This window comes from Desmodus rotundus, chromosome 1, assembly GCF_022682495.2.
Source record: "Desmodus rotundus isolate HL8 chromosome 1, HLdesRot8A.1, whole genome shotgun sequence".
Taxonomy (NCBI): domain Eukaryota; kingdom Metazoa; phylum Chordata; class Mammalia; order Chiroptera; family Phyllostomidae; genus Desmodus; species Desmodus rotundus.
The window spans coordinates 62,399,759-62,418,981 of NC_071387.1; the positions used below are offsets into that span (position 1 = coordinate 62,399,759).

Sequence of the window (19,223 nt, forward strand, 5' to 3'; positions counted from 1 at the left end):
CTCCCCTATCATGCAAGCTGGATTCTCGTATTGTTCCCTTTGTGTGGGCTGAGTACATCCTCCTCTTGTAGTTGAGCCTTCATTGCTGTTGGCAGGTCCATGAGAGGGATTTACCCAGGCCAGTCAGCTGCAAGGACTGGCTGTGACCACTGACCACTAACCTCTACCCTCCATGGAGGATCAGCAGTTCTGGGTCAGGGCAGTGGTGCTCCAGGGTGGTCTGTAGCTGTCCACTGGGTGCACAGGCTCTGGGGGTTCCTGGGTGGTGCAGGCCAAGGTCAGCCCCCACCTGTGTTCTGCTCATGGCCTCCCTGCATGAGCTATAAAGCAGCTACATATGGCTTCTACTTGTGCTGTGCTTGGAGGTTCCCAAAGTCAAGCTGCAAACCTAGACTGGCTGCTGCTAGTGCTGGGCTTGGAGCTGAGGTCTCAGTGAGTCTGGCTTGTTTAATAGGATTTAGGAAGTTGTGAAGCATGAGCCAAACCAGCCATTCATATGGAAAAGCCACTGTTAACAGCTTGGTTGGGTCCATCAGTTGGGAGGGATGGAGCCTCAGGGGATCTCCAGAGCAGGGCAAACAGTTTTAGCCCGGTTGATGGAGTCTCAGATATGGTACCTGCCTGCCAGCTCTGTGGCTTTGTGGGAAAGGGTTCAGAAAAAGGACGATGGCCTCTGGCCACCTTTCTGTGTGGGAGAAAGCTGTTCCCCAACTCCTACCTCAATGTCAGACACTTCAGTTTCTCCCTGTATGCCATTGGTGCCTTTCAAGCTGCTACCCTCATGCTGGAGCTCAGAGGGAGTGAGTCTGAGTAAATTCATCTGTGGGGCCTTTAAGGGGAACTTCTTGGGATTCCAGAATTTTCTTTCACTGACTCAATCTCTGCTGGTGTTTGCAGACAGAATTCATGGGGACTTATCCTCTTGGCACTGGAACCCTGGGCTGGGGGGCCTGATGTGGGGCTGGCACTCCTCACTCCCCAGATACCTCTCTTGAATTTTAAAAAATATTTTATTTATTTTTATTTTTAGAGTAGGAGAGGGAGAAAGAGACAGAAAGAAACAATTGATATGCAAGAGAAACATCAATCAGCTGCCTCTCACACTATGTCAGCTGGGGACCTGGCCCAAAACCCAGGTATGTACCCGGAGTGGAAATCGAACTGGCAACCTTTCAGTCAGCAGGTTGGCACTCAGTCCACTGAGCCACATCCAGGGCCCTCCTGAACTTTTACCCACCACACATGGATGTCTGTGCCCCTCCTACCAGTCTGGATGGATGTGGTTTCTTTAATTCCATACTTGTCAGACTTCCATTCAACTCAATTTCCTACAGTTCTGAGCAATGATTGTTCTATATTTCAGTTGCAATTTTGATGTGTCTGTGTGAGGAGGAGAGCTGTGTTTCCCTACGCTTCCATCTTGACCAGAAGTCCCTCCACAAGTTCTTATAGTTCTGCTTTTGGGTCTTCCTTTAAAGAGGCAAATTTTAAAATTCATAGCAAAATGTTTGTTTACTGTTTTATCACTAATTTTTTGTTGCATCTTCTCTGATCAGTTTTGCTACTCATTTTCACTGTTTATATTTCAGCAGCTTGGTATTTGTGTCATGCCGGCTCCCTTTTTATTACTCATTATGGAATGACTTGTGTGTTTCTGGCCCAGCTAATTGCAGTACTTACTTTCGGAGAGTTCATTTTTGCTCACACTTTCTGAAATCGACTATCATTGGGCCATTGTGCTATTTTCCATATGTCTTTCTTTTATGCCGTGAAACTTGCACCCCTCTCCAATTTCTTCCTTTACTGTCATACACTTCCTATTTACAAAGACTAAAACATGAATTAGCTATGTTTACATAAATACACCTGTTTTTTCATTGACAGGATGCCCATATAATTATTTTCATTTTTTAATGCTTTGATGATGGATGGGGAACAGTACACAAAGATTGTTTTCTTTTACAGAGTGGAAACAGATTTTTTAGTCCTTCTATGTTTCTAACTTTTTTTCTAAGTATACTCACAAACTATATGAACATACACAGGGAATTTTTTTTTAAGAAACCCATAACAGACAACAGCATAGTCATTACCAAAGGGAAATGGGGGTGGGAGGAAGCAGAAGAGGGTAAAGGGGGGATAAATGGTGATGGAGAGAGACTTGACTTGGGGTGGTGAACACACAATACAATATTCAGATGATGTATTATACAATAGTACACCTTAAATCTATATAATTTTATTAAGCAATGCAACCCCAATAAATCCAATAAATAAATAAATAAATAAATAAGAAAGAAATCATAGCATACATTGTTTTTTTAGCTTGTTTTTCTTACTTAACATACCATGGCCCTCCTTCTGTGTTAACAAATACAGAACTATAGCTTTTTTTAAAGATTATATTTATTTTATTTTTTTTTAGAGAGAGGGGGAGGGAGAAAGGGGGAGGGAGAAAGAGAGGGAGAGAAATATCAATGTGTGGTTGCCTCTCACATGGCCCCCACTGGGGACCTGGCCCACAACCCAGGCATGTGCCCTGACTGGGAATCGAACCGGCAGCCCTTTGGTTTGCAGTCCGCACTCAGTCCACTGAGCTACACCAGCCAGGGCTATAGCTTTTTGATGGACATGCATCACTTATATTACCAATCTTATATTGGTGGTCGTTTAGGTTATTGCTCATATTCCTCTTCTATAAACAACACTTTTATGAATGTCCTATGTTCTTATCTAATTGTTCTCTTACAATACACTAAGTAAATACCACTAGGCCAAAGAACATAGCTATTTTAAAAGAAAATTGCTGTTTATTAAACTTACCCTCAATTAAGCCTAAATATAATCTAACAATTATGTATTGATTTTTCCACTACATTTAATAATTACAAAATGCTCCTATTCTAAAATAATCTATAACTAAATTTCAAATAAATTAGAATTTCTAGTTTACAGAAAATTTTTGTTACCCAAGAAAACATTTTTCTTTTATGTTATAGCAAACATAATAATACTTCATCAAATACTTCTGTCTCCTTGAAAAAAAGCGATGATTTATTGGAATTAATTTCTTTACCATATCTTCCAACAGGATAAAAGACTATAAGAATGACCATAAAATGACTATTCTTTTTAAAGTCAGGTTCATCGAGGTTTCATTTGCCTACAATAAAATTACCCTATTTAGTGTACGGAGTCAAATGCATATGGTCGTGTAAGCACAAGCAAGATATAGAAACATTCCACCACCCTAACACATTTCCTCACGTTCCTTTGTTGGCCGTGCCAGCCCCAGCTCCAGGCCTGGCACCAGTGATGTCTTTTCTACCCACATATGTTTGCCATTCCCAAAATTTTATTTTTAATAACTCATACAGACTTTGGATACTTTTGATTCTGGCTTCTTTCACTCAGCCTGATGCTTTTGAGATTCATCCAGAGTACTGTGCGTACTAGTGGTCGTTTCCTTTTTATTGCTAACTAATATTCCATTGCCTGGATGAACCGCAGTTTGTCTCTCCACTCACCAAGTGGAGGACATTTGGTTTCTATTCTTGGCAATTATGAATGGAACTGATAGAAACATCCACATACAGGTCTTAATGTGACCATAATTTTTTGTTTCTTATAGGTAAGTACCTAAGACTATGATTGATGAATTGTATGCTACTCAGAGTTCTCCAGGAAAACAGAACCAATAGGAAATTACATCTATCCATCCTTCTATCTAGAGGGGAAAGAAGGGTAAGAGCTGATGTTGCAGTCTTGAGTCCCGAATCAGCAGGCAGGCTAACAGGCGAGACTCAGGGAGGGTTTCTATGTTGCAATCTTGAGGCCTAATTACATTTTCTTTGGGAAAGCTCAGCCTTTGCTCTAAAAGCCTTCAACTGATCAGATAAGGCCCGCCCAAATTATGGTGAGTAGTCAGCTTTACCCATAGTCTACTGATGATAAATATTAATCACATCTAAAAAATATCTTCACAGCTATATCTTGACTAGTATTTGACTAAACAACGGGGCATCGTGACCTAGCCAGGCTGACACGGAAAATTACCCATTACATATGGTAAATGTATGTTTACCTGCCACACACTGTTTTCCAATACCCTTTTGTATTCCTACCAGTGATGTATGAGTGTCCACATGAGTGATTTTCTTAAGCACTCATTTATTATATTCACACCACTTGCCACAAGCACTGGAGATATAAAGAAAATACCCTCGGGAATGTGTCAACAAACATGTAAAGGAATGTTCTCTACTTCCAAGTATCAACCTTAAAAGTAAGACACGTATTCTAACTCAGGTTCAAAAGGTTGCATATACTGTTCAATGTTATATAGCTAATAACCCAATTTACTAGTATATCGCACCCTTCAAAATTTGGCTGGCCCTTTAAAATTTAACCACGTTATGCATACCTCAGCAGAGACCGATATCTTAATTAGAAGCATAAAACCAGAAAACCTCAATGGTGTCAGTGGAAAATCAACCCCTTCCCACCGTTGTTCTTACTTTTCTCTCTAGTAGGAGATATCAGTTTTTAATGAAGACCGAGGGTGTTACGTAAGTGAGCTTTGACTCATCAGAGATGAGAGTAAGGAACAACTTCTTTCTATTCTACAAAGGGTGCTTAGCTCAGTGCGCAGCCAGTCATCTCATCGCCATGGTAACACGGCCCTCCTTCCCAGCCTAGGGATCTCTGCCTGCCTCAGCTGGTGGAAGGGCATTGCCGCATTAGCAGCAGAAATCAAATAATGCTTTTCATTTAAAACCTCAGTGACTAACTTATGTACAAGGACTGGGGGCACATACAGACTTTGGGATCACAGGCAGTGGCCTTGATAGAAATGAGCAGAACTAGCCCAATGTTTATAATGTCATCTTTAACATCATTTCACCCTTTAGGAGCATAGAAAATCGATGTCTCAGAACTGAGCAAGCTCATAGAAAACCAGATGTTAGTACCAACTGTAAGGATTTCCTTTTCTCTGAGGAGCTGGAGCTTTCTGCAGCAAGCCTGCCGGGTTTTTAGGGCTGCCCCCAGCTGGCGCTCCTCAGGGGCTGGCCCCACGCTGCCCCAGGGCTTATTCAGGATCCGGATCTCTCTCTCTCTCTCTCTCTCTCCCCCACTCTCTCTCTGTCACACACACACACACACACCCCCTCATTCTCTTCAGTTTGCTGCCGTTTCCTTTCAGGCTTCATTTGGAGTGACTGCTTGCCTGGATGATCAGTCTGTCCCCCTCACTGTCCCTATCACTCTCTCGCCCAACACTGGTGGCCGGGCACTGCAGTGTCTCGAAAGGGGACCTGTTTGTTCCTCATCCCAGCACTTGTTTTCACACTCTATCCTTTCCTCTTGTCCTCATCCTATTCCCTACTCCCACACTTCCTCTCTTCTTTCTCTCTCTTGCTTTTCCTTGGCTGCTCTTCTCTCCAGCCTAAAGCACATCACTCTTGTAAAGGCAGCCACACACGCTTCACTCCGCTAGAGACACTGAGGGCTATGGCAGACGGCCAGCCACCACACTGCCTACTATACAGCACAGGCCCCAACTCCCCAATATCAGTCCCAGAGAGTCAAATAATGTATCACACATTGTGCACAGACATAAGCCATAGGTTACAGAGCCATATTACTATATGGCCATGAATGAAGTCACATTAACTTCAACACAGTTAATGTGTCTGGCTTGATCCTTCATATGCCCATCTCCCCCTTCTCTACCAACCAAAACCCAAGTTTAGTAAGTACAGCAATATATCAAGCTGTAAAAAAATTACTGGGTATATTTCCCACCTCTTTACAAAACACAAGCAGTGAGATGCACATGGTTGTGAGTTGAGACTTCAGGGAAAGCCCAGCAAAGAGCACTGGCTGATTAGCTGAGACATACCCTTTTGCTTTTCCTTTTGCTAGGGGCAGAGTTGTGTCCCGCTCCAAAATGCCTATGTTGAAGCCCTAATCCCTAGAATGTGGCTATATTTGGACATAGGGCCTTTAGAATAGTAATGGTTATTAGGTTGGACCCTAATCCAATATGACTGGAGTCTTTATAAAAAGAGATTAGGACACAAAGAGGGAGACAGAGAAAAACCACGTGAGAACACAAAGAGAAGGCGGCTATCTACAAGCCACAGAGAGAGGCCTCAGAAGTATCTAGGCCTGCCACCACCCTGATATCCAACTTTTAGCCTCTAGATCTCTGATTTAAAAATCTCTATTGTTGCCCTGCCTGGTGTGACTAGGTGGGTTGGCCATCATCCTGCAAACCAAAAGGTCGCTGGTTCAATTCCCAGTCAGGGCACAGGTCCGAGTTGTGGGCCAGGTCCCCATTTGGGGGTGTGTGAGAGGCAACCGATTGATGTTTCTCCTACACATAGATGTTTCTCTCCCTCGCTTTCTCCCTCCCTTCCCCTTTCACTAAAAATAAATAAATAGAATCCTTAGAAAAGAATTTCTGTTTAAGCCACCCAGTCTGTGATACTTGTCATGGCAGCCCTAGTAAATTAGTATACCCTGTTCATGTCTTCCCCCCTCACAATGGATGGGATAGGAAAAGCTGCAATAGCCATCATGCAGCCGTGAAAACCACTGTGCTCCTGGGTAAGGATGTGGAACAAAAAGCTTGGACAGACCTGGGACACGGATGACACTATGAAGCCACCCCAGCCTACATTGTTTAAGCCTCTGTCATTTCCGGTCTCTGTATTAGCAGCCAAATGCAGCTCCTAAGGAATATGCCTGGTTACTGATTTTGCCTTTTTACTCAGACAGGATCTCTAACCTTCCTGGCAAAATCCTCCTTCTACCTCCTTTCTGATTTTCTGGGACTCCTCAAAAGGAAGGCTCACGTGGAGCAATCCGCTGGCTCCAGGTTCTTCCTCTCCTCTTTCACTTGTAGACACACCCTGCCTATTGCGTCACTCAGAGGATCTTCCCCATTGCCACTGCTAATGGCGTCTTTGGGGGATGGCCAAAGCCAGCCCCAAGTGTGCTATCTCCCACATCTAACCCCGGTGCCAGAGCAGGCTGGCCTCTGCCCCTCCTCTGTGCCAGCATCGGCTCTAGGGCCTCCCAGCCCTGAAGTCTCTCAACACGCTAGCTCCTCCAGCTCACCCAGGACTGGGATTTGGGTGGGAGCACACACTACACCAGCCTCCGGGCTTGTGTTCCTCTCTTTAATCACATCAAAAGTCCCCTCCTCAATTTCAAAGTGAAATCATCTTTTATTCACTTCTACTTTCCCAAAACGTTTGTACTAGTACAAACATTCATGGAAATCAGTTGCATTTAAGTCAAAATTATCCCCCAAAACACCTTAAATTCCAAACTCTAGGACCCCTACTTTAATATTCAGGAGAATGCCCACCTGCGAAAAGACCAAATGAAGTTGACCTTGGGCTAGTGCTGCTAATTAATGGGGTAACTCTGGTGAAAAGGTTGTGTCTCTGTGAGCCTGTAAGCATCATGGAGCAATCTTACAGTTCACACGGTCCTCTGTTACTCAGAAGTGATTATATCAGAGCGAGGATAGAAAGCATGAAAAGATTTCCCAGCCAGTTCACCTTTCTCCCTTTGATTCTGAACAATCATATCACTGATGCGATTACTTTTCAGCAGGATTCTTTCCATCTGAAAAAAACCAAAACCCTCCTTTCCAGGCTGGAGGAAAACATACACTGTACGGTTCACTCCAGTGGCTCTCTCACGGAGGAGAGAGTTGAAAGAGTTATTTTTTCTTTCTACTTAACTGTAATTTCCCAAGTTTACATAATGAGATAGCATGGCTGCTATAAATAGAAAAGAATGCTGTTTTTCAAAAGAAGAGGGAAATCTGTTCCTTTCAGATTTATTTTTATAAAAACCCAATTTAAACTATTGGACATTCCTATTTTCTTCCTGGATGGAAAAAATGAATGTGCCAGCAGTTTGCGTTTTTTTAACACCACAAATAGGATTATTAGATTCTAACCTTAGTGCAGAAAAGTTTTTCCCCCATTCTCACCCTTGTTAAATTGGACTTTTTAGAGAATGTGAACATAACCTCAATAATCTAAATTATTCAATGAAAAATTCTAAGGGCAGAAGAAACAGCTGGCAACTACAATAAGAAAGTCAGTCTGAAAAGTACCTCCTACATGGTGTTTGGGGAAACTGAGCATAAAACATGAAACCGAATGTGCTTTTGTAAGACTACCCAGGCAGTCATTTTTTTCTTTATTTTTATTGTTGACACTATTACAGATGTCCCCATTCCCCAAACCCCCAACCCCCACTTTGCCCACCTCCCCCCACACCCCTTGCCTCTGGCCATCACCACCCTGTTGTCTGTGTCTGTGGGTCATGCATTCATGATCTGTGGCTCATCCCTTTACTTTCTTTCATCCAGGTCCCCCTCCCCCAGGCAGTCATTTTTTTGTTTTTTTATTACAAGACACTTTTTGAAATCAACAGAAGAAATGTGCTAAAAGCCAGCTGCCAGCATTCTTAACAACTGCTGGTAAATAACATTTGACTCCATTTGGGATCATTTTAGAAAAATTGTCTAATCTCCTTTCTCCTCTATAAGTAGAAATGGTAATACCAACAGAGATGTTATGAGAATTAAATGAGATGTTCATCCATTTATCCAATGAGTAGTCATTTAATTTTGATGTGACTAATTGAGGAGGGTGATTAAAGAGTTTGAATATTTCCCTGCCCTTTTGTTTCTCATTTTTTCCTGCTGCCACCTGCCTTTGGTAACTTCGATCCTTTCGGTTCCTGCGTCTATGTGTGCAGACAGGGGTATAATAGGAAGAAAATCAGTCAGTTTTTCTTTTACCTCAGTACCTTCACATTAGGCAGGGCTACTGAACAAATAAGGACTTTCATCCACTGGCTTTGGGTTTTATTTACACACGCTCGCCTCGGCTTTTTGCCCCAGGATTCTTTGTACTCAGTGCACTGGACCAGGATATTTGTGGGGGGAACCACAGTCTTGCTGCCTTTCGCCCCTCCAGGCCAGAGTTCCCCTCAGCCTCCAGCCCAAGCCCAAGTCTGGCGATAGAGATGACAGCCAGTAGTTACTGGTCACCTACAATGTACCTGCATCCCATTTACTTCTCACTTAACATCTGATCTATTTGGCTGAATCATATGAAATCTCCAGTTCCATAAATCAAAAATGGTTGAATAGTACTAATTCCATCTGGCTCACCCTAATATTTTTAACTATTACTATGGCCATTTTAGAGGTGAGGAAACTTGTTCCCTGAAAAAGCCCTGGATCTTTTCATCTCTTGCCTCTTAAGCCACTTGAAGGAAAAAGCCTAACCCGAGAAATACCATCTGATAAGGGGAGATGGGGTCAGAGCAGTGCCTGTTCTCACCCCTCCAGTCCCTAACCTGTGCACCTCAGTCCCGCTCCTTCCTGCACCCTGCCGGCTTCACAACTTCGTCAAAACCTGGAGACGATACTCATGAATTAACCACTTCAGTCTGTACCAAGAACTAGTCCAAAGCATTGTTGTTTGTCTCAAAGTGTTTTTGTTGGTGCCACAGCATTTACTGATAAAATAAAGAAGTAATTTTGATCAAAGTTTATTAATATCATAATTGCCCTTATCTAGGAAAAAAGTAATTGGGTGGATAGAATGCACCTGTCCATGTATCTAGGTTTGTCTGATTTACAAATGTATGTATCTTCTCTCTTTCTCAATCTATCTGCCTACCTTTTCTTTTTTCTGATGTTCTCATAGCCACCTGCTTAATGGACAAAGTATGATTATTTGATTACTTGTCAAGACAAGTGTAAGTTTGGAAACCTATGCCAAAGCCCATTGTTCTCTTCTCTGAACTTTTGTGACCGTTGTTGGACATCTATTCATTTATTTATACAACAAACATTTATTTGAGCACTCTGCTGGTTAACTTTATGTGTCTTCTTGGTGAGGCTATGGTACTCAATTGTTTGATCAAAGGCTAGTGTAGATATTGCTGTGAAGGTATTTGTACATGTGATTAACATTTATATTCAATTGACTTTAAGTAAAGCAGATTACCTTGATAAAACCTCATCCAATCAGCTGAGAGCCTTAAGAGCAAAGACTGAGATTCCCCAAAGAAGCAATTTTCCCACAAGATTGCAACATAGACTTCCAGTCAAGATGGTGGTGTAGGCAGACATGGCTTGCCCCTTCACACAACCACATCAAAATTACAACTAAAATACAGAACAACCATTACTCAAGAATATCAGAAATTGAGCTGAATAGAAGTCTGACAACCATGAAATCAAGTTGAATGGAAGTCTGACAACTACAGAATTAAAGAAACCACATCCATCCAGACTGGTAGGAGGGGCGCAGATGCAGAATGGACTGGTCCCACATTCATGTGGATAAAAATTCAGGAGGGATAACCCAGAAGCATGGAGTCCTGGCCCCACACCAGGCCCCTCAGCCCAGGGTTCCAGAGAGGTAAGTCCACACAACTTCTGGCTGCAAATACCAGCAAGGACTAAGTCGGTAAAAGAAACTGCTGGAGTCCCAAACAGTTCTTCTTAAAGAACCCACAGATGGACTCAGCTACTCAGACTCACTCTCTCTGGGCTCCAGCACTGGGGTAGCAGCTTGAACGGAACCAGTGGTACACTGGGAGGGACTGAACTGTCCGGCATCAAAGTGAGCAGAGGCCATTGTCCATTTTCTAAACCTTCCTCCCACAGAGCCTGCAAACTGGTGCCATGTCTGAGATCCAACAACCTGGCTAACACGGTTTGACCTGCCTTGGGGATCCCCAGAAACTCTGCCCCACCCAAATTATGGGCCCACCCAAGTTGCTTTTCCATAAGCATGGCTGATCTTGGCTCCTAAATCCTATCAAACAAGCAACAGCTGGTTGGAATGAACCTCAGTGGCAGCCAGATTAGATTCAGAGCTTGGCTTCACTTGGGAATCTCCAAACCCAGCACTAGTAGCAGCCATCTCAGATTGCTTTACAGCTCAGGCAGGGAGGCCCTGGGTAAAACACAGGTGGGGGCTGACCTTGGCCTGCACCACCCAGGAAACCCCAGAGCCTGTGCACCCAGTGGACAGCTACAGACCACACTGGAGCACCACTGCCCTGACCCAGAACTGCTGATCCTCCATGGAGGGTAGAGGTTAGTGGTCAGTGGTCACAGCCAGTCCTTGCAGCTGACTGGCCTGGGTAAATCCCTCTCATGGACCTGCCAACAGCAATCAAGGCTCAACTACAAGAGAAGGATGTAGGCACATGAAGGGCACAACTTGAGAATCCAGCTTGTATGATAGGGGAGGCTGTGGCACGGGACCCTACAGGACACATACTACATTAGGCCACACTACCAAGACACAGAGTCAAAGCAGCTCTACCTAATACATAGAAACAAACACAGGGAGGCTGCCAAAATGAAGAGACAAAGAAACATGGCCCAAAGGAAAGAAGAGATCAAACCTCCAGAAAAAGAGCTAAACGAAATGGAGATAAGCAAGTTATCAGATTCAGAGTTCAAAACTGGTTATAAGGATGCTCAAGGAACTTAGTGAGGACCTCAGCAGCAAAAAAGAGATCCAGTCAGAAACAAAGGATACACTAATTGAAATAATGGACAATTTGCAGAGATAAAACAGTAGAGTGGATGAAGCAGTGGAGAATCAAATCAATGATTTGGAACATAAGGGAGTGAAAAACAACCAATCAGAACATCAAGAAGAAAAAAAAGAATCCAAAAAAACAAGGATAGTATAAGCAGCCTCTGGGACAACTTCAAGAGGTCCAACATTCACATCATAGGGGTGACAGAAGGAGAAGAGAAAGAGCAAGAAATTGGAAATCTATCTGAAAAAATAGTGAAAGAAAGCCTCCCTAATTTGGTGAAGGAAATAGACATGAAAATCCAGGAAGTACAGAGAGTCCCAGTTATGATGGATACAAAGAGGCCCACTCCAACACACATCATAATTAAAAGGCCAAAGGTTAAAGATAAAGAAAGAATATTAAAAGCAGCAAGAGAAAAAAAGTTAGTTACTAGATGGTTGCCAGATGGGAGGGATTGAGGGAGAATGGGTGAAGAGGTGACAGGATTAAGAAATACAAATACATAGTTACAGAATAGACATGGGGATGTGAAGTACAGTATAGGAAGTGGAGTAGCCAAAGAACTTGTATGCGTGACCCATGGACATGAACGATGGTGGGAGGATTGCCTGAGGGAGTAGGGGGTGTTGGTTGGAGGGGGGCAAAGGGGGGAAATTCAGGACAACTGTAATAGCATAATCAATAAAATATAATTTTAGAAAATGATTGCAACATAGTAACTCTGAGTTTCCAGCCTGCTCTTCTGACCTGCCAACATTGGACTCAAGACAGCAACACAACCTGTTTCCTGAATTTCCAGCCTACAAATTTCAGACTTGCTAGCCCCCACAATCATGTAAGCCAATTCCTTAAAATCTGTGTATCTATTTATCTATCCATCCATCTATTCTAGGCACTGTGCTAATCAGTGGGCACCCAGATAAACCCACTGATGAGATGGCCTCCCTTCAATGCAGAAGAAACATGTTGAGAGAGAAATTACATCTCAAAGTAAGCGCTGTTAGAGTGAGAATAATGTGCTCTGTAAATCAAAAAGGAGGTGACTAATTCTGCCTGGAGGATTGAAGAAGTTGTCCTTGTGGAGGTGATATTTGACGTGGTCTCAAAGGGTGAGTAGGTGTTCCCAAGGCTGAATAGGGGTAGAGGAGGTCTTATCCAGGGAAAGGCATGATGAGAACCACTCACCAAAACCAGAGGCCTTGTGACTCGAGGTCATATCATAAAGCCCAAATGTTGCAGGTACACATTATGAAGTACTGTGAGACCAGGATGGAGAAAACTGAAACCAAGTTGTGGGGGACTTAAATTGAGATGCTGAGTATTGAACAATTCTTAGCCAAGCTTGGTAGTGAAGTTTAGAATTTAGTGCTAGCTGGGACTTGAAGGCAAAAGGCAGAATAAAAGCCATTTTGAGCTTCCAGGCTGGTGAACACAGAGACCTGGGAGAGTGGCACACTGGCAGGGGCCAGGGGAGCTCCACGTTGCCCTTTCCTCACACCTTGCTTTATGCATCTCCTCCATCTGACTGCTCCTGAGTTACATCCTTTTACAATAAACCAGTAGTCTATCCTGTGTCAATGTCGACGTAATCAGGACCTCCAGGTAACCCTCTCATTACCCACCGAAGAACTGGTATGTCAAGGCCACCTGATGGCCCCTGAGAGGACTCACATCACATATACATCCACCTGCCACCCGTTATCCAGACAGCTGGGCGCCGACCGGACCTCCTGGCACCCTTCCCCTGGAGACCCGGCATCCATCACCCTGACTGCCTCACATCTAAGGGACAATGGTCCTGGACTAATCCTAGGGCTAAGAATGCAGGACTGATAATTCTCAAGAACATACTTTTTACTACAAGAACTTTTAACTTTTCTTTTTTCTTTGGAACACTTCTGTTTTTTTTCCTAGCTGTGTTTCCAGTTTGCACACTCTAAGACTCTCGAATAAATCTCTATCGTTTAAAAAAAAAAAAAACTTTATCGTTTATTTCAAAAAAAAAATAATTAAACATTTCAACATAGGAGAAAACCTATTTTATAGGTGGCAGAGAATAAATCAAGAGAATGTAGCACTCTTCATTCAACATGCATGTAGGGAATTCTTATCTTAGGCCAGGAAATGTTCCAGGAGCTAGAAATACAACCATGTATGAGGTTTAGTTCTTAAGCTATATAGCCTAGGGTGGAGGCAGAAAGGAATTAACACATTCCCAGCCCATTCCAATCTAGAACTACAACAACTAGAAGTCACATTTACAATGTCAATCATCTCCTTGCAAAGCCGCCTAGTTATTTTCAGGCACCCTGGGGCATCGATCATTACCCTCGTGTTCTGCTCTGGCCCCCTCCAGGGATGTCTGCTTGGAGGTCTCTGCTGTCAGGGCGTCTGCGTCAGGCCCCTCCCACTCTCCTGCCCCAGCGCTTCCAGGTGCATTCCTTCAACTTCTATGTCCCAGATGGTGGTTCCACAGGTGTACACTTAATAAACAAACAAACAAACAAACAAACAAACAAGTAAGTTTTAGTTTTAGGTTTCTATGGCAGCTATTAAAAATTTGCCACAAACAGAAGGAAACTAGACTTAGGTGCGGAGCACACAGTAGAGTGCACAGAGGCCACATTATAATCTTGTACACCTGGAAATTATATAATGTTATTAACAAATGTTACCCCAATACATTTAATAAAAACAAAAATTTCCATATACATTAGGTTATTAAGCAATAGAATAATGGATAATAACTATTGGCAAGGCTGTAAAGGATGGGAACACTGTTGGTGATGATGGGGTTCAGGACGTGCTGCTCCAACATCCGGCACCTTGGCACGCTGAAGATTTAAGTTGAAGGAATTTGAGAAATAGGCAAAAGCGAGATCCCTGGGACCTCCCACCTTTCCTCTTCTTCCCTGAAACACTTCACAAAACTCCCATTGGATGGTACCCTCCCTGTACCAAGAGGAAGGAAGATATTCTTATCACCAGAAACAGGGATTCAGAAATCTGTACAAACAAACCTGGTTAAACTAACCACTATCCTGCTAGTTACTTCTTCACTATTTATCACTCCTAAGCCAAACCTCTTTCTCTCCCTAATTCTTCACAAATGCACTGTTTCTTTGTCTAAAAGGTATAAAAGCTTCCTGCTCTGGTCACTTCTACCGGTTTTTTTTTCATGTGAAGGCTCCCATGTACGTGTAAAAATTCAATAAAGGTTGTGTACTTTCTCCTGTTAATCTGTCTTTGTCACCTTACTTTTCAGACCCACCCATGGACCCTGAGGGTCGAGGAGAACTTTTTATTCTCCTAAAGTAGGTGACTCCTGTGGCTATTCTGGGAGGCAATATGACAGTCCTTAATCAAATGTAGTAAATATAATCCTTATATGCCAGCAACCCCACTCCTGGTAAACTATACCAGAGAGAGAAATTCTCACACAGGCGAAAATACTCATTGCAATGTTTATATGGTAGAGAGGAGTTTTAAAAATTTAAGGTGGAAACAACTCTATGGTTAAAGACAACATACTAGATACACAGAAACAGATTTTTTTTTTTTAACTTAGAGCTCAGTTTTTAAAAGTTAGAAAAGGAAAAGGTCCCTGGCAAAATACCACTTATGTGAATTGAAAAACAAGCACACAAAAACATCACATATTATATAAGGACATATTCACATTCAAAGATACATATTAATACATTAGAATGGTTGCCAATTGGAGGAAGAAGTAAATGGGAGTGGAGAATTCATCAAAAGGAGTATTGCAAAAATGAAGTTGTATTGGTCAGAGTTCTTAATCTCAAACAGCAGAAATAAACAAACCCCCCAAAATAAGCAATCAAACAGCAAAACCCAACTCTGGTTGATTTAAATATAGGAAGGGGAAAATATTAAGGTTAAAATATCGGGTTGTACAGTGAATCACATGGAATACCCGGAGGCTCTGCAGTCAGAATCACAATCACAAATCACACCACAGCATTGGTTGGGTGAGGCCCCCACAGTGGCGGCCTCTGAAGTCTGGTCTACTTGCACTGCCTGAATGAGAAGAAAGTAAATACTGCAGCCGTGCTCTCCACCACTCGAGAGAAGTCTGCTGTCTCCAATTATTTGCATCACTAGCTATGGACTCAATGTTTGGAGTAGACGTATCACAATAACCAAGCCTAGGTCAGAGGTAGTGCCCCATTTGCAAAGGAGGCTGGAAACGACTCTACTTTAAGTTTGCATTGGGAGACATAATGTCTGCCTCCTCCAAGTTTCCCAGAGTGGAGAAGTCATTCAGCCGAAGAAGATGATTCTATGTTGGGCAGCCAAAATGACAACAAAAGCCCACTAACGAAAATGTGGCCAACCATGGTAATTTCTGTATTGAGATCAAATACAAGTCCATGTAATTTTCCAAGAGGGACACAGATAACATTTCCCAGAATCATTTCAATGGAACACTGGGGGCAGGAGACAATGGTAGTAAGTTGCAGAACTGATGAAAGATGAATACAGATGAGTGTAGACTAAGGAGCCTAACTGTGAATGGAAGGATAGAGGGGCTTATAGGTAGAAGAAAATGTAGCATTAATGGAGGGCTTTGGTTTTATTTTTGAGCATATTTTTTAGGTGGAAGAGGAGGGGCTAGCAGAGAAAGGTTGCCACAGTTAGAAATAAAACAAATGATTTTTTAAAGCCACACCTAATCAGAGCCCGGGTATAAAAATAAGCCCTAAAATGCTGTAGCGGGGAGACAACTGCTCCTCTGAGAGAGGAGGCAAGAAGTAAGGATGTATGTGGCTGTGAATGAATGTTTATATCGGGAAGCACCGGTGGTAAGTGTCGACTGAATAGCCTCTATTTTATCTATGAAATAGATAAATAAGAACAACTGAGGGAGACAGAGTTTGGGTTGAGTTAGAGGCCTGGAGAAGAATGGCGAAAATTTCTAACTGCTAAATAGGAGGGGAGCTGACTGTCATCAGGTAGAGGAATTATTGAAAGATGAGTGCAGTTAAAATTAAAGATTATAAATTTGAAGTGATTTCAATCTGCTGAATGATTGTTTTTCCTTCAGCAGAACTTGGCTGCCCATGTGTGGAAGCAAAGGTCAATGCTGGTTTGGCTTTGTGAAGTGCAAGGCAGGTGCAGAAGGACAATTGGATGGGAGCCTTGAGCTGCCTGGTAAGAGAGCAGTTAAAGTGACAGTCGCTCAGACTGTGGATTAGGAAGGGAAGGTGGCCAGGAGGGGGCAGATAGAGGAATTTAAGGTATTTCAAAGTTCCCCTAAGTTGAGGGTTGGGAGCTGCGGAAGTGGAGGACTGACAGCTGGCTGGAAGGGCTGGAGTTTGTGGTCAGAGTGCGGGCTTTTAGAGGCTCAGGTTTTAGAGATGGAGCTAGTCAGGTCCAACTTGTGACCATTAAAAAGTCATAACCTTTCACATGAGGTCCAGAGGATAGAGACAACTTAGAGAACCATCAGCAGGGAGATAACCATCTGCCCTCTGCTTGGAAGCCTGAAATCAAGAGGAAGTGTTGCACTCAGCAAGAACTAGTCCTAGACGGCATGGATGGAGCTGGAAGGTACGATACTGAGTAAAACAACAAATAGCATATGATTTCAGTTATATGTGGAACAAAAAACACAAAATAAATGAACAAACAAAACAGAAACAGACTCACACGTACAGAGAACAAAGAGACTGACAGTTGCCAAGTGGGAGGGAGTTTGGAGGACTGTGTAAAACAAATGAAGTCATTAAGAAGTACAAATTGGCAGTTACAAAACAGTCATGGGGGTGTAAAGTACAGCACGGGGGATACAGTCAATAATAATGTAACTATATATGGTGCCAGGTGGGTACTAGACTTATTAGGGTGATCACGTCTTATGTTATGTAAATGTCTAGCCATTATGCTGTATACCTGAAACTAACATAATATTGAATGTCAACTGTAATTGAAAATTAAGAGAAAAAATTTAATACTATACAAAAAGAAAGAGAGAGAGAGAGGAAGGAGGGAAGGAAGGAAAACAAAAAAGTGGCTCATGCATTCCCATCTGGCATCCATAGGTGGCAGACATGACCCAAAATAAGGATTCTCTATGAAGTTGGAAGAAATCTGCCATCTGGAAGCTGGATTATATAAGCAAAGAAAGAATTCTATCAGAGGTAGTCAAAGTGATGGTAAAGAGACAAAAGGTAAGATTCCCAGACCAGTAAAAGGTAACGGTAACTAGAAGTGTTTTTGCTAACACGTCGAAAGAGAGAGCATGTCTCTCGGGTTGTGGTTGGGTCAGGAAGGGAAGTGTGAATGAGAGTTAGAGACACAGAAACTGACTTGGTGCCTCCAGCACAGGGCAGGGCAGTGAGCCCCCAGCCCATGGGCCAGGGCAGGGATTCCTACTATTCTGACACCTAGATGACATAGCCACAAAGATCCAAACACCTCTGGATGCCCTAACAACTGAATTTCAGGGCTTCAAAAGCTAAGTATCATCCCCTGAAAAGTGGCACAAAACACCGCCACTATATGGAGTTGAGTTAGGGTTACAACAGCTCTTCCCCAGGTAGGGCTTCTCTGAGCCACTGCCCGCCTACATACAGATGCACCACTGATTCCCGCGAGCAATCAAAGCAGGGGCAGCACTCCTCTTCCCTGTCTACTAACCGGAGAGCGCAGACCAGTAGTTAGACTAATAAAGCTGTGGTGACTCATCACGTGATGCCATGTAAGAATATTAATATACATCTCCAAGTCGATGTGGCATTTGCAAAAGATTATACTAGGGCGAAGAAATAGGAGGGAAACATCCTCTGGCTGTAAAATGATAAGGAAATGAACGGGTGCATTGCTTCCCCAGTAGGACAAAGTTGATGATTCGGTAACAAGGCTAGGGCTGTGAAGGCTTGCAGCCGAATCGCAGGGGGGCCCCGCCTGCAAAACCTATGCTGTACAAACAAACCTTTCCAGAGCTACAGCTGTCACTCGTACCGCTGAGACTATGTAAGCACTGTATTGAACAGTAGGCCCTGGTACGTAAGAATAAAGCAAATTTACCTCCCACTCTCCTTTCAAACATGCTTGTTGGGACTTGCTCTTCCTCCTCCCCTGGATAAAAACTGAAGCAGTCCCTATGGCTTTTCTAATTATTCTTAGGTCAGTTTCTAATATTCAGTCTCATGTAATAGTTCAAACTTCAAAATTCACGTTAAGCTGGGCCGCTCCTCCTTTGTCCCAGCTCTGGCTTACTGCCAGCTGTCAGCAACTTATCTCTTTCTCCTACTTCGGGCTTTTACTATGTCACCTCTATTTACTACCTGTGTTCCTAATGTTTCCAGGAAAATTATTACTTGCACTGTAACAAATAACTAGTTGTCACTCTTTGGAATTGCCAGATTAATTAAAGTTTTATCTTTCTCCAGAGAATACACTTGTGAGATCCTTGGAGACTCCTAATCGGAAAAGGTCCTAGCAGAAATTAGCATTTGCCCCAAATGGTTCAAACAAAGAGACTCTAACGGAGGGCCTACTTACGGAGGTGTGCACAGGGTCAATGGAATACAGAAGGAATGATGTCGTGCAGATTTGGAGCAGTAGAAAACTGTGAGAGGACAGGG

The 19,223-nt window shown here is 43.0% G+C and overlaps 1 long non-coding RNA gene across 3 annotated transcripts in view; it reads right to left on the reverse strand.

The window, feature by feature from the left end:
* The window catches only part of LOC123479533 (uncharacterized), a 49,033-nt gene that overhangs the window by 8,516 nt on the left and 21,294 nt on the right, over nucleotides 1–19,223 (reverse strand). For all 3 annotated transcript variants that reach the window (XR_006655169.2, XR_008426878.1, XR_008426879.1), the window contains exon 2: nucleotides 13,939–14,093. This is a non-coding gene — a long non-coding RNA (uncharacterized lncRNA). The remainder of the gene's footprint in view (nucleotides 1–13,938; nucleotides 14,094–19,223) is intronic.